Source organism: Carassius auratus, linkage group LG44F (assembly GCF_003368295.1).
Source record: "Carassius auratus strain Wakin linkage group LG44F, ASM336829v1, whole genome shotgun sequence".
NCBI classification, from domain to species: Eukaryota; Metazoa; Chordata; class Actinopteri; order Cypriniformes; family Cyprinidae; genus Carassius; species Carassius auratus.
Window position 1 is genome coordinate 2,120,857 of NC_039298.1, and position 15,860 is coordinate 2,136,716.

Sequence of the window (15,860 nt, forward strand, 5' to 3'; positions counted from 1 at the left end):
GTTTGGACCAATCATAAGAATTTAGAGTACATTAGTACTGCCAAAAGACTCAATTCCAGGCAGGCTCGGTGGGCACTTTTTTTTGTCGTTTTGATTTTACTTTATAGTACCGTCCGGGTTCTTTATCACGTCTTTTTGATCCCTCCGCCCACTCGGTGACTCCCGAGTGTATTTTACCTGAGAAATTAGTGGTCTCAGCACTCGTATGGGAGGTTGAGTCGAAGGTCAAGATGGCCTTACAAGGGGTAACGCCTCCGCCCGGTTGTCCACCGAACCGTTTATTTGTGCCGGAGGAGTTAAGGTCCGAAGTCGTCCAGTGGGGTCATTGTTCTAACGTGGCTTGTCACCCAAGGATAAGTCGAACTAAGGGGTTGGTTAAACAACAATTCTGGTGGCCACGTATGGCTCGTGACATCCACAATTTGTTTTGGCTTGCTCAGTTTGCGCCAGTGGTAAGTCATCTAACCGACCTCCTGATGGGCTCCTTCAACCGCTGTCTGTCCCTTCGAACCCCGATCCCACATCACACTAGATTTTGTACCTACAGCCAAGGAGACAGCGGTCACAGTCCTAGATCACGTCTTTCGGCTTCATGGCCTCCCGGTAGACGTGGTTTCTGACAGGGGATCTCAATTTATATCCACATTTTGGAAAGAGTTTTGTAAATTGCTAGGAGCGTCAGTTAGCTTGTCTTCGGGTTATCATCCCCAAAGTAACGGACAATCTGAGCGAGCCAACCAAGATTTAGAGAGGACGTTGTGATGTTTGGTCTCCAAGAATCCTTCTTCCTGGAGTCAACAACTCTCTATGGTGAAGTACGCTCAGAATTCGTTACCAGTGTCCGCTACGGGCCTTTCTCCATTTCAATACAGTTTAGGTTACCAGCTACCAGTCTTTCCCAATCTGGAATCTGAAGTTGCGGTACCCTCCGCTCACGCGTTTGTCCAGAGGTAAGGGAGCGCACTAAGGCCAAGGCCGATCGCCACCGGTCAAAGCCACCCGTTTATGTTGTGGGTCAAAAGGTGTGGCTTTCTACCAGTAACATTCCTCTGCGTTCCGTATCTAATAAATTAGCTCCCAAATTTATTGGCCGGTTTATTATCACCAAAATCATTAGTCTGGTGACAGTCCGCCTCAAACTACCTTCAGCGTACTGGAGGACACACCCCGCCTTTCATGCGTCCAAAACTAAACCCGTGTTTTATGCACGTATTAATCTGCCTACTCCGGTTCCCCCGCCGCCGCGTCTCGTAGATGGGGAACCAACTTATTCGGTTAATAGTATTCTGGACTCGAGACGGAGGGGACGAGGATTCCAGTACCTGGTGGACTGGGAAGGTTACGGTCCGGAGGAGAGGAGTTGGGTACCTGCTAGGGACATATTGGATCGCTTATTGATGATTACAATCAACTTTAATAAGGTCCTACATTTCTGTGGTTTTAATAATTCTCACAGCTTTCAAGTTTATAATGAGGTAAATCCCTGCATTTATTCAACATAGCTTTTAGGTTTGAATAATAAAATAAATCCAAACAAACAAGATTCAATCAGTCATTCGTAACCATAAATTATCTCGGATCGCTCTTCTAGTCAGCGCATCTTGTCTGAACTTCAGCGGACTGCAAGCTGCGATACAAGACTCACTCGCATTTTGATCGGGACAGCTGACAGAACTGTCACTTGACTTGACTAATCGGGTAATTGTTGCATTATCACAAAAATGTATAATTTGCACACCTTTTAAGTATTTTAAGCCAAAAATATTTATCTATGCATTTATGACTTCAAGGTTAGATTACTGTAATGCTTTATTGGGTGGTTGTTCAGCATGCTTAGTAAACAAACTACAGCTAGTCCAAAATGCAGCAGCAAGAGTTCTTACTAGAACCAGGAAGTATGACCATATTAGCCCGGTCCTGTCAACACTGCACTGGCTCCCCATCAAACAATGTATAGATTTTAAAATATTGCTTATTACTTATAAAGCCTTGAATGGTTTAGCACCTCAGTATTTGAATTAGCTCCTGTTACATTATAATCCTCTACGTCCGCTATGTTCTTAAAACTCGGGGCAATTTGATAATACATAGAATATGAAAATCAACTGTGGGCGGCAGATCCTTTTCCTATTTGGGCCTAAACTCTGGAATAACCTACCTAACATTGTTCGGGAGGCAGACACACTCTTGCAGTTTAAATCTAGATTAAAGAGCCATATCTTTAACCTGGCTTACACATAACACACTGATATGCTTCTAATATCCAAATCCGTTAAAGGATTTTTAGGCTACATTAATTAGGTAAACCGGAACCGGGAACACTTCCCATAACACCCGATGTATTTGCTACATCATTAGAAGAATGGCATCTACGCTAATATTGGTCTGTTTCTCTCTTATTCCATGGTCACCGTAGCCACCAGATCCAGTACGTATCCAGACCAGATGGTGGATCAGCACCTAGAAAGGACCTCTACATCCCTGAAAGACATTGGAGACCAGGACAACTAGAGCCCCAGATACAGATCCCCTGTCTCAGATGACCACCAGGACAAGACCACAGGAAACAGATGATTCTTCTGCACAATCTGACTTTGCTGCAGCCTGGAATTGAACTACTGGTTTCGTCTGGTCAGAGGAGAACTGGCCCCCAACTGAGCCTGGTTTCTCCCAAGGTTTTTTCTCCATTCTCTCACCGATGGAGTTTTGGTTCCTTGCCGCTGTCGCCTCTGGCTTGCTTAGTTGGGGTCAGTTCATTTACAGCAATATCATTGACTTGATTCTGACACTGAATTCAATCATGAACTACCTTTAACTGTCATTTTGCATTATTGACACACTGTTTTCCTAATGAATGTTGTTCAGTTGCTTTGACGCAATGTATTTTGTTTAAAGCACTTTATAAATAAAGGTGACTTGACTTGACTTGACTTGACATCCTCAAGATATTCAGTAGAGTTAAGCTCAGGACTGGTGATCAATTCATACATGAAAATGATTCCTCATGCTCACTGAACCACTATTTCACAAATTGAGCCTGATGAATTTTGTTGTTGCCATGCTGGAATGTGTACATTGGTACGTTATCCAACATGGTTGTTTAAGAAATGGAAAGTTACACACTGCATCAGTTTGGGTTAAAAGAATAATTACCAAACATACAACAAGACAAACAAATTTATTTGCTTATTTAAATCCAAATAGTGACTTTTTTTTTCCAGGAAGTGTATATTTGAATGAGTCTACATATCTAAAATGTCAGAGTTTTTAAATGATGTACCCTTAAAATTTCTGAATATGAGACTGTGACTGGCATTGGACCGCTACTCATTCTCTTTGCTTATCCTGCAGGACTGTGGAACAACAGTGGGCATGTACATCTTTCATTCAGAGGGTGCTGGTGTTGGTCCTGGAGGCTAGCCTGCGGATGTTGGTGTGGAAGTTCTGCAGGGTCACTCTCGGGTGTTTGATGCTTTTGGACTGGTTTATGTGCTTAACTAAAGCTACGCAACGAAGCTCAAGTGCATGTTTGAAAAAAAATCCTGGATACACCCAAGCAGTCACCAAAGAACTCTTAAGTAATGACAATTGAGATGTCATTTTTGAGATGTCATATTTTTAACTTGAGTCAATATAAGTACTATAAGTTTAAAATGCAGAATGTTCCTTTCATACTCCTAACATGTAATGAAATATGCACATAAAGTGTGGTGGTGCAGAGACTCAACCCCTGAGGCTTATGGCAATTTTTCTGATGATTGTCCTATTGTTCTAAATTATTGTATGTCACAGATCACTATTTTTTTTTTATGTTAGTGAAACGTAAGCAGTACTATCATCGATTTACCTCATGTATAGCTCTACCTCAAATTTGCATAGTTCTTGAGGAAACTGGTCTTATTTCTGCACTCTGTTTTAACAGAGTTAAATTGTATTTTTTTTTCTGTTTTTTTTTTTTTTTTTTTTTTTGCATTTATTTCTGCAGAATGCTTTTGGAAAATAGGGTTTAACCTTAATGTGCATGTAAATATGATGGGACCTTTTTTTTGTTGTTGTTGTTGCACACAAATGTATGAAATGTATGAAATCTTAACAAGGTTCGGGAGGAGCACGTCTGTTACTTAGCCTAATTAGCACAGATGGAGCCACTTAAGATAATCAACCCTAGGGTATAAATACAGCCGACTAAGCCTACCTGTCTCCATTGACGGTTTATCAGCATCCCCATCTCGTCCACTAAAGCTCGTTTTACACTTTTATATATGGGGGGGTAGGTTCAGGCCATTCCCGAGCTCGGAGCCCTTCCCAGGATAGCATGCCAAATATGCATTATAATACTTCAGCTAAATATATGTAAGTGTGAACTCGTGAACATGGTGTAGTACATCTTGCTAGCTCAAATATAGCCAAATACTTTGAAGCATTATTAAATTGATAAAATGTAACAAAGTGGTCTTGCTGTTCTTTTTGTGTGTGTTGTAGTTAGATTTTGTTGTAGCACAGTGTGATTGGGTGGGGTATGAATAAATATGAAGTACTTTGGGTTTATTAATAAAAATTATCTAAATGTTATGCATTTTAAATACATTAGGTTTATTACCGAATAATAAATAAACATGTTTATTATGCATCTAAAACAAGTTGTATTTATTGATACTATTACATAAATCTTATGACTTACTTTCATTAACTAGTTTCATGTACATAAGGTTGGCAAATTTGCATTATATAAAGTTTATAAGTTTGTTTAGGTTAAAAATGTGTAATCAAAATGGATGGAAATTTTATTCACAATTGAAATACATCTTAAGAATTGGGCCTAAATATTTTTTGAGTGTATAAATGTGGATGATATACAGTACTGTGCAAAAGTCTTAGGCCACTAGTAGTTCACCAACAAAAAATGGTTTTAAGCCAGTTATTTTTGTTTTGTTGTGTGTCAGTAGTAAAGATCAGTTTACATTTCCAAACATTCTTTTTGCCATTAAATTACATAATCCAGTGAGATTTTGGTTTGCACAAGGAGTCTGACAGCAGCCAGTGCTCCACACAGAGATCTGATCTCATCATCATCCAGTCTGTCTGGAATAACATGAAGAAACAGAACAAACTGAGACAGACAAAATACAGAAGAACTGTGGGAATCTCTCCAAAATGCTTGAAGAAACCTCCAAAGCTACAGTACTGTGCAGTTTTAGGAACTTTTGTAAAATTGCTGTAAATTAAGGATGCCATCAAAATTAATGCCATAAATAGATGTTATTAATTAACTTCTATTAACTTAACTAAATGAAATCAACATTTGGTGTGATCACACTGTGTTAAAAAAGCTTAAAGTGTCTTGGAAATATTGCCACAGTTTTTCTGGATTGAGTCTGTCGCAGTTTGTTCTATTTCTTCATGTTATTCCAGACAGAGTGGATGATGATGAGATCAGATCTCTGTGTGCAGCACTGGCTACTGTCATTTCTCTCTTTTATTTATTTATTATTTTACATTTTTTGGTCTGCATGCTCATTAATGATCAAACACAAACAGTTGAGGCCTGAAAAACAAAACACCAAGAGTGCAGTGGTCAAACTGTCATGATTCTGCCCTCGTGTCCTTGATTTTTCCTAGTCTTGAGGCAGGATCATGACAGACCCGTGTTTGTGTTGTCTCGTTCCCTTGCCCCGCCCCCCTTGTTAACCTAGTCGTGTCTTGATTGTCCCATCTGTGCCACCTGTCGTGTCTTGATTGTTCCCCCTATTTAGATCTCCTAGTGTGCTCTGTCTTGCGTCGGTTCATTGTGTTCATCATTCGTGATTGTACCTCGTCTGAGATCATTCCTCTAAGAAGTCTTTTGTCTTGCAGTGAGTGTTTGTTAGTAGTTGGTGTTCAGAGTCTTTGTTTGCCTTGTTTATTGAGTTTTGTAGAATTATTTAGTGTCTACCCTAGCCCTTGTTTTCCCCCTCGTGGGTTTTTGTTTTTCCCCTTTTGTAATAAACCCTTTGTGTTAAGAATCCTGTCTGTACTTGAGTTCCTCCCTTACCAAAACCCTGACAGAATGAACCGACCAAGATGGAACTCAGCAGACAGGAGGCAATGCTGGATGTCATCAGCCAGCAAGCGAGATGGTTTTGTGGGCTCTCGCCTAGTGGTGTTCCGGGGGACCAGGGGAGGTCGTTCCGGAGCAAGCGGTCGAGAGGAGGAGCCACAGAGGTCCCCTCCACCTACCCACCTGCCATCGATTCCAGAGGGTCGTATCCTGGCCGTGGCCGCTCTGGGGGATCAGGCACATCCCTCACCGAGTCCTGAGGTGCCTCCCACACCCGTCGGTCTCCCCGGGAAGCGAGGGAGACGGTTTTCGTGGGAGTCTGCCTCGGAATCGTCGGAGTCAGCCCTGCCAGAGACCGAACTCCCCCAACCCGCCTCTGACCCAGCTGTGGTCTCTGCACCGCGCCCAAGGAGGAAGAGGAGGAAGAGGGGGCCTGCCGGTCCTGTGACCCCGTCTCCTCCCGTGCCAGCAGCGGAGAGCGCTGGCGTGCCCGTGCCAGCAGCGGAGAGCACTGGCGTGCCCGTGCCAGCAGCGGTGGGCGTGCCCGTGCCATCAGCGGAGAGCGCTGGCGTGCCCGTGCCATCAGCGGAGAGCGCTGGCGTGCCCGTGCCATCAGCGGAGAGCGCTGGCGTGCCCGTGCCAGCAGCGGTGAGCGCTGGCGTGCCCGACCCAGCAGCGGTGAGCTTGCCCGAGCCAGCAGCGGAGAGCGCTGGCGTGCCCGAGCCAGCAGCAGTGAGCGTGCCCGAGTCAGCAGCGGTGAGCTTGCCGAGCCAGCAGCGGAGAGCGCTGGCATGCCCGAGCCAGCAGCAGTGAGCGTGCCCGAGTCAGCAGCGGTGAGCGCTGGCGTGCCCGAGCCGGCAAAGAAGAGGGCTGTATGCAAGTCGGCAGTCGTGAGAGCGGAGGAGAGTGCCGCGGCCGACTCTGCAGCAAAGACTCTAGTACAGTGTGTCTCATCTCGTAAGGAGATGCCAATTGTCTTAGCTGCGAAAGCCTTTTCAGATTATTTGTCTAGTCTTGTCCGGATCCTAGAAGTCCCCGTCAGTCCTGTCTTGTCCCCAGACCCTGTCCCTAGAAGTCCCGAGTGTCCAGCTGTTGTCTCCCCGTGTCCAGTAGATGTTGTCCCCCCGTGTCCAGCTGTCGTCGCCCCGTGTCCCGTGAGTGTTGCCCCGTGTCCAGCTGATATTGCCCCGTGTCCTGTAGATGTAGCCCCGTGTCCAGTGAATGTTGCCCCGTGTCCCGTAGATGTCCCGTGTCCTGTTGTCTCCCCGTGTCCAGTAGATGTTGTCCCCCCGTGTCCCGCTGTCGTCTCCCCGCGTCCCGTAAGTGTTTCCCCGCGTCCCGTGTCTGCTCCTGTCATGTCCTCTGTCAGTTGTCCCGAGACCCCTCACCACCCAGACCTGCCCGTACCCCCCGTCGTCAGCCTTCGTCCTGTCCTCCTAAGATCCCTACCCCTCCCACCCACCCTGGTCTGTCCCCCATGAACTTTGTGCTCCCTCCTCCTCCCCTTCCCTGTTTGTTTTTTTTGATTTGCCACCCTAACCCGGCCATTGTGTATTCATGTTTGCCGTTGTTATTATTTGTCATGTCTTGTTGGTTTGTGTCGGTGTCCCAGTCCGTCCAGTCAGTCATGTCCCGTGTTTGATGTTCCCTTGAGGAGCGTCTGGAAGCCGCTCCTTAAGGGAGGGGTTCTGTCATGATTCTGCCCTCGTGTCCTTGATTTTTCCTAGTCTTGAGGCAGGATCATGACAGACCCGTGTTTGTGTTGTCTCGTTCCCTTGCCCCGCCCCCCTTGTTAACCTAGTCGTGTCTTGATTGTCCCATCTGTGCCACCTGTCGTGTCTTGATTGTTCCCCCTATTTAGATCTCCTAGTGTGCTCTGTCTTGCGTCGGTTCATTGTGTTCATCATTCGTGATTGTACCTCGTCTGAGATCATTCCTCTAAGAAGTCTTTTGTCTTGCAGTGAGTGTTTGTTAGTAGTTGGTGTTCAGAGTCTTTGTTTGCCTTGTTTATTGAGTTTTGTAGAATTATTTAGTGTCTACCCTAGCCCTTGTTTTCCCCCTCGTGGGTTTTTGTTTTTCCCCTTTTGTAATAAACCCTTTGTGTTAAGAATCCTGTCTGTACTTGAGTTCCTCCCTTACCAAAACCCTGACACAAACATGTTGTACACAGGTTAAATACCTTTTGTCATCTGCTTGTCCTAATTGTTATGGAACACAGAGTGGCATGTATTCACAATATGAGCAAGTTTACTTCCAGCCTTGATATACCAAATCCCAAATTAATGACACCAATTTCTGGCGACATAGAATGGCTTCTCTTGCTTTCTGTAGCATTGCATCTGTGACACAAGTGCAGTCATTTGTTGTTCTTAGAAGTTTTAAGTAGCCTGTTATGGATTGTGAGCGACTAAAGGAACATATTTTCAGGATTAGTAACTCAACAAATATGAGATTGTTGCTGTCTACTTACTAATGTGCATGATCTTATCAAAATCAGAGTGCCTTTAAGTTCAATGTTGTAAATTATTAATGCTTTAGGTGAATTTTACCCACAACACTATGCTTGAAGGAGAATATGTTTAAAGTTGTGTAGCCTCCGTGGCCATGACAGGACAGACAAGGGATTCACGGATGGCCTCTGTGGACGTGACAAGACAAACATGAAGTTCTAGACCTACCCCCCTGATCGTTACAGGACAAGCAGGAAGTTTAAGAGGATCTAAATCAAATGTTGACTCCTCGGGAGGATCTGGAGCTGATGCTCCCTCTGGAAGATCTAGAGTAGATGCCACTCTCTTGAGCATCTAGTGTATGTGAGTTTTCAAACTAAAACCACTGTCTTGTTACAAGTTCCCGGACTGCAGAAACTTTAAAAGACATGTTTTGTTTGAGGAATTTAAATTTCACAACTCATATGGGAAAATTACTATTTTCAGAGCTTTGCCAACCCTTTAGATTCCTGAGTGATTTCATTTTATTAGTTGTTGCTCCTGTAACATCTATAATTTTAATTCAGGTGAAGTAATGGAATATATTTGGTATATGCAGGTTAACAGCAAGCCAGTCTGTTATTGTAGCGACATTTATCCACCTTTAAACATGACGCTGAATGAAACTACTGGCTACTTGAAACTACTAGAGTCATAAATATTGTATGACTAATGACCATAGAAAAACAGGAAATGACAACACAGGAACACACACAGTCCCAATGCCCTCCACTACTGACTATTGTAACATTGTGAGCGTGATTTCACCAAGTACAACATGTTCCTGGATCAACATCCTTGTCGATCCTGGAACAACATTCAAATCAACCAATCAGAATTGCGAAATATCTTTTTAGGCTTAAAATCAGAGTTAGGGGATTATACACTCTTGTTAATCAGCCATCATTTCCCACTGATTTTAGGAATAAATTATGGGTAGGGTTAGGTTTAGGGGTAGGGATTGGGTTAAGTTTATATTTTTGGACAATAATGTTGATCCAGGATCTTCAAAAGATGTTGATCCAGGAACATGTCTTACTTGGCAAAATCACGGTGACCATTGTAACATCAAAGGCAGCAGACAGGGAAAAATATTAATATTAATCTATTTAATGTTTCATTGAGCCCTCCATGTGGAAAAAATCATTGGTAAAACATAGAATCTAATAACTGGTTTCAGTGATTAAGCTGCTGTAGCTGTGAACTCCAAGCCTCTCTAAAAGGATTAACTAGGAAGTGAACCTTCCGGTAAACACTACACAGCTTGAAAAGAAACATTCCTCTGTATTTGCTGTCAGGAGGATGTAACATACTTCACCAAAAGCATGTTAATTTCGCCAATCCAAATCACATGCATCTATCCAGTGGTCTGTCGGAAGTATCTTGGCCCCCTTTGGTGTGGAGAGAGAAGGATATGAGGATGGGTCCTGACCTCTCTGTGCAGCTCTCCATTATATGAGGTGTTTGCTCTTATTCAAATTGAAGTCTTGGTTCCCTCCTGTAGCCTCAGCAGATAACCTTCACAACACTGCTATCATTTTACAGAGGCAGAGAGCATATTTAATTCGATTTGTGAATGGGATAGTTTACAGTTATAGAAAATTTTATATGCAATTTTAGAGGCCCTAAACATGCTTTATTGAGGTTTATGAAAACAAGCTCTATTTTGTTGATTACAATTTATCAAGCACCATAAGTGCACATTTCATAGTCACCACTGAGCCAATGGATATTATGGCAAGTGTGTCCACAAACTGTTAAATGATGCATCTGTAAAGATTTACTAACCAGCATGAAGGACAGTAAATAGTTTGAGACTTTGCATTTGTAAAATTTGCATTTGTCTTTGTCTCTACAATAGCAGAAATAATAGAATGGCAGAGCATTTTTGTAACAGTTTTGTAACACCACGGAGGTTCCTCAAGGCTCACCTTTAGGTCCAATTGGATTTTCTAAATGGTGGGGCAAAACATCTCACTATGAGATTCAATCTATCCTCCATACTTCAGTATCTTATTAATGGAGAGTGGAGTGCTTTTGAAAAATACTGTACTGCACAGTGGGCCAGAAAAAAGCATATTCACACTTGTATCTTTTTTTCTGAGAGTATTTTATTTTATTTATTTTTTTTTTCATCACGTTGTATCGCAGACTTAGATCAGAGCCATTCGTTTATTTTCTGGTGGTTATGTGCTATGGACAGGAGGATGAACATTGTAACGGAAACAGGTCAATTTAGCTCAAAGGGAATGATTTAAGATTTTAAAGGGAATTTGAACAGAATCACTATTTCACGGCTGATCACTGAGACGCCCTGCGATTCAGTGAACGAGCTGTTTAACATCAAATCTGCGCTGGATACTAATATCCAAACTATGGTGAAACACTATCAATTAGCACAGTAACAAGATCGGCAGTTTAAGACATTAACTTGTAAGCACAAAACAAAAGATACTTCTCTTTTCAATATGAATAAGGCTTTATTAGATAAATCTAAGACACATAAACAAATCTAACACATAAACGCACGCACTCACACATTCATACAAGTTGCAGGAAGATATAAAGTTAGGGAAAGATGAGTTTAAGAGAATGGAAATATGGAATCCCAAGTTTACAGCAATACGTTAAATTGCATAGACATGAACAGCCATCAATCACGTAATTAGCCCTCGCATTGAGTTCCTCAATGAGGTTAAAATTATATTAGATACACCCGTAAAGCTCACAGTCTGGAGGTTACTTGCGTCTCCTGTGAAAAAGGGAATCCTGTTGAAAGGGGTATCCCGATGTCGCTGATTGGCTGGACGTTCAGTAGTCGCTGAAGTGACGTCTTGGGAAGCCCGTGGTTGGGCGTGGCTGAAAATGTGTTGTGTAGCTGGTTGAAGTTGATCGCGCAGACGAGGTCGACGTTACAAAACTTAACTCAGAACACGAAACTCTCAGAAAAGACGGAAAAAACGGAAAAGAAAAGAAATAAAGTTTGACAAGACTAGGTTGTGTTCCTTCTCATCGTGGCTAAGTAGCAGCAGGCGTGCAGGCTGAAGCAGGCTGCAACCGCGCTCAGAGAATAGTGATGACAAACAGCATGGCTAAAAGCTAAAGCTACAAGCTAAAAACTAAGAGCAGGCATGACTAGTACCAGAAGCAAAGCTAACAAATAAAAGCACAGACATGACTAATAGCAGAAGCACAGCTAGAGACTAAAAGCAAAGATTTTATGGTGTCCTAAGTATTTAAACTGGCCTGTTGGCCACACCTCAAATGTTGTCTTGACCAATCAGATATTGTCTTGGCTCGTGGGTATCATAAATCATATGTTTATCTTACCAAGCATGTGGTCCGAATTTTCCTGCTCTGGCAGGGTCTAATTTTGGACATGATTCCTATAACCAGGTTATGATATATTTGACAAATAAATGATTGTCTAATTCAAGCAAGCAGATTTGATTATATCAATACTAGACATGACTATGTATCCCATAGTTATCAAAAGGCATACACAATAAGTGATTATAACATGATAGTCGAATGTGTGGGTTACATATAAATGAATATGGAGTTAAGCGATAGAATGATATTCATTTAGAAGTCATTTTGGAGTTCATTTTGGTCCATATATATGTACAAAAGACAGTTTCTTTGTCATTCCCTGACATAGGGATGTTCGGTGAAGACCAGATTACAAGTCGTCGTCTCCCCCCCCCCCCCCCCCCCTTAGGAATTTCAGTCTGGTTCTGCTAGGTGGGGGGATGTCAATTTAAGTGTTTAACTCAATCTCATGGGTTTACATGTGATGTCCAGCGTTGCATTTCCATTACGAACAACACATTTAACACAAAATTTCTCTTCTTCGAATTAAAATAATATTGTAAAGAATTGTTCTAGTGGTGTTAATGTTGAAAGCTGTTGTGTTAACAAGTTGGTTGGTCATCTTGCTTGGGTCTTGTGGCACAGAATGTTTCCTGAAGAAAACAACTTTGATAGACTCTTTAATTTGTCTGGTTCGACTCATTTCTGTTACAACATCATGTCTGTAAAGATCTCTGATTCAGCATCAGTGCACTTATCCTGTATTCAGTTCATAACCTCCCACTTCAAAGAGCCCTGGAATAGGTAAGGCTTTGGGTATAATTTCAAGCTAATGTCAAAGGTACTTTCATTAGGCAGCTCTTGTTTTGGTTACTCTCCCCTTTTGATTGAATGCCGAGGTAGGCACCTGTTTTCATGAGTATGTCATACTTCACACTTTTTTTCCTTACTCTCCATCTTATTTCTGACTTGCTGTCGGCAGTGGATTTCAGGAGTACAAATAGTGAATAGTGAAGCTGGTTGACCAAATAATTTTTGTTGTTTAAACAAAATGAGAGGCCTGGTGGGGACACTAGCATCACACATTTTTCAAAAAAAACAAAAAAACAATTGTCCTGATAGAAAAGCAAGACAATGTGACTATTTGATTCAGGAAAACATGCATTTAGAGTTGTGGTGATTGGACCCCTTTATACATAAATTGGAGTAGAGTAAGTACAAACACTATCCAAAAACAAAAACAAAAGTAGTGCACAAAGTTTTTTAGAGAAAGAGGGAATGATCCAAGCTGTCAGTTTAGTGCAGAGAGGCTGGTGTTCTTCTGAGAGACATGATGGTGGATTTCAGTAGTAATGATTAGGTAAAATAAGTCCCATGTGTTTTCTGTTTTCACTATATAATGAGCCTGAGCATGGACAGTAATGACTAGAAGGTAGGCAGTTTCTCTGTCATTATATTTTACTTGCTTTATCAATCCTGTGAATCACCAACCTGACAGTTGCTCGTTGGCCAACACTGGGCTGTCATCAAGCATCTGTCTGCCCAGATTTTGCATTGTGCACTTTGCATAGTTATTGCCATTGTCATTGTTGTCTTCGCACCTTGGTTTTGTGTGTCAAGGTTTTAAGCCAAAGACACATTAAAGAACTACAGCGGATCCATTGGTTGCTGTGAACTTTAGCATGCTTATTTAAAAAAGAGAAACACAGATTTTCCCAAAACCCGGTGAAATAAATCCAACAATTTGCTCTTTTACTGGTCACATTCTTTTAAACGGGAGGCTTTCCAACTTTTCAAATGTTCTTTTATCCAAATCCAAAAGTTTTATGTAAGACATTGTCAGTGAGAGCCTTGGACAAATCCAATATCCCCCCTAATAACGTTGTTTCAAATATTTTCAGTAGGCTGCAATAAATTGAATTAACATCTGTCTGAAATGGTCAGGCACAATTCAGTCAAAGTTAATTTAATAACAGAGAGTATGTTTAACATCTAAAAGAACACAAGTTAAATTTCCCAACATACATAAAGAGCCTATTCAATTTGTGACTAGACGTGAGTGGGGAGTGCATTAAAACCTGCTGTAAATTATTTCTCTTAAAGCAGAAAATAAAGTAAATCACTGGAAGGCTCCATTTAAAAGGGGTTCTAGGCAAAAGGTTTCATAGTAAGCAAATGGTTACTCGTCACTCCTAACTCATGACTTTCTTTCTTCTGTTGTACTCAAAAGAAATTATGAGCAGTGTACTGTTTTTTTTTTTTTTTTTTTTTTTTTTAATTTTTGTTAAACTATGACTTGAAGCGTATGACCTAATCTTCATGGACTATAATTTTCACCATTATTAGACCACTTGTTTACAGATTACCCCCCAGCTTCTTAAATGTCTTAAGTGATGTTGTTTTCTTTATTTTGACTGATTATTTCCCTGCTATACTTTGAGTGTTATCCCTATTGACCCTGGCTTTCTTCTACGAGAGAAGCATTTATGTTAGCAAGCCAGAGGAATAGCCAGGATATTCTTCAAATATTCACCTTTTGTGCTCCACAGAAATTGTCATATGGCTTTGAAAACACTGAGAAAATGCTGACAGAACTTCTATTTTGAGGTGAATTATTTCTCCAACAGCCCACGTTGTTCCACTCTTTTATGTAATAAAGGTTTCTTGTAACTCAGTGTGATGACAAAAGCACCTTGTCTGTAATGAGGTGAATCGTACTCGGCTAAAAATAGTTTTTTCTCTTTTTCCTCTGGATGTTGTTGAAGCTTCTGGTACATTCCTCACACACTTGGCACATCTGCATTATCATCCATTTTTGTTTTTGTCTTTCCACTTTCCCGTTCCCTCCTGTCTCAACGTGAATGTTTTATGATAAGACCTTTGTGTCCCATAACTGTGGCTGTGTGGTGTTCTGCAGTATCGTATCGTAGAGTATAGTTTAGACAGCTTTCTTTTTCACATAAAAACATTGTCTTTTTTAGTTTTTGTTTTAGTTTTTTAGCTCCCTTTCTGTAACCTTACAATTTTTTTTTGGCACAAGTCTGGGATCTTATATTGGAAGCATGATGCAATAAATACACTAAGGATGAAGAGAATCAGATGTATTAAGAGTCTTCTGTAGTTCTCCACTGGGCTTCACTAAAGGAAATGGACCTTTGTTAAATCATGTACAATAAAGCTCAGTGTAGTTTTCAGTGCTTGTGGTTTGTATGGGGAACCAATTAAATGCATATGAAATTAAAAAGTTGGTCTTATTAATGTATGATCACAAGGGTTTCAGTATTAACTTTAAATGTCACATTGAATAACGCACATAACAGTTAAAAAATATAATCAAGTACATGTGTTTCTTTATGTTCATCAACACGTAATATAAGAGCACAACAAAATATCATTAAAACAATGATTGAAAATGTTCTTTAAAATTTAATTTGACATTATTACAAAGTGCACTGTTAAAAAAGTGAGTCATTTAAGTGGCTGTTTCATTTATTTATATTATATATGGTATTTTAAAAGATATAAGTGCACATTCAATAAAATTAAGGACACTTGATGTCAGGATTTGTGAAAGATGGGGTGGTATTTGAAATTTACACGAAATCACTGCAACCAAACTCATGAAAGTCCTCGTTTTCACAAAGGTTGAGATTTTACCGGTGACCCTTAACAAGAAAAGGACAGAATGTTTAAATGTTCAATGTTCCACAAATTCCAGAACATCCCGTTGTAGCAGAAATGAGTCGAATCAGACAAATCAAAGAGTCTATCAGAGCTGTGTGCATTGAAACGAGAGCCGAATTCCTCAGGAAGTCATAAATCAGTTCTAGTGCCACAAGAACCCAGCAAGATAACCAACCAACCAACTTGTTCACACAACAGCTTTCAACATTAACACCAATAGAACAATTATTGACAATTTTAATTCGAAGAAGAGATTGTCAAATTTATTGTTCGTGATTGGAATGCAACGCTGGACATCACATGTAAACCCAGGAGATCAAGTTAAATACTTGCATTGA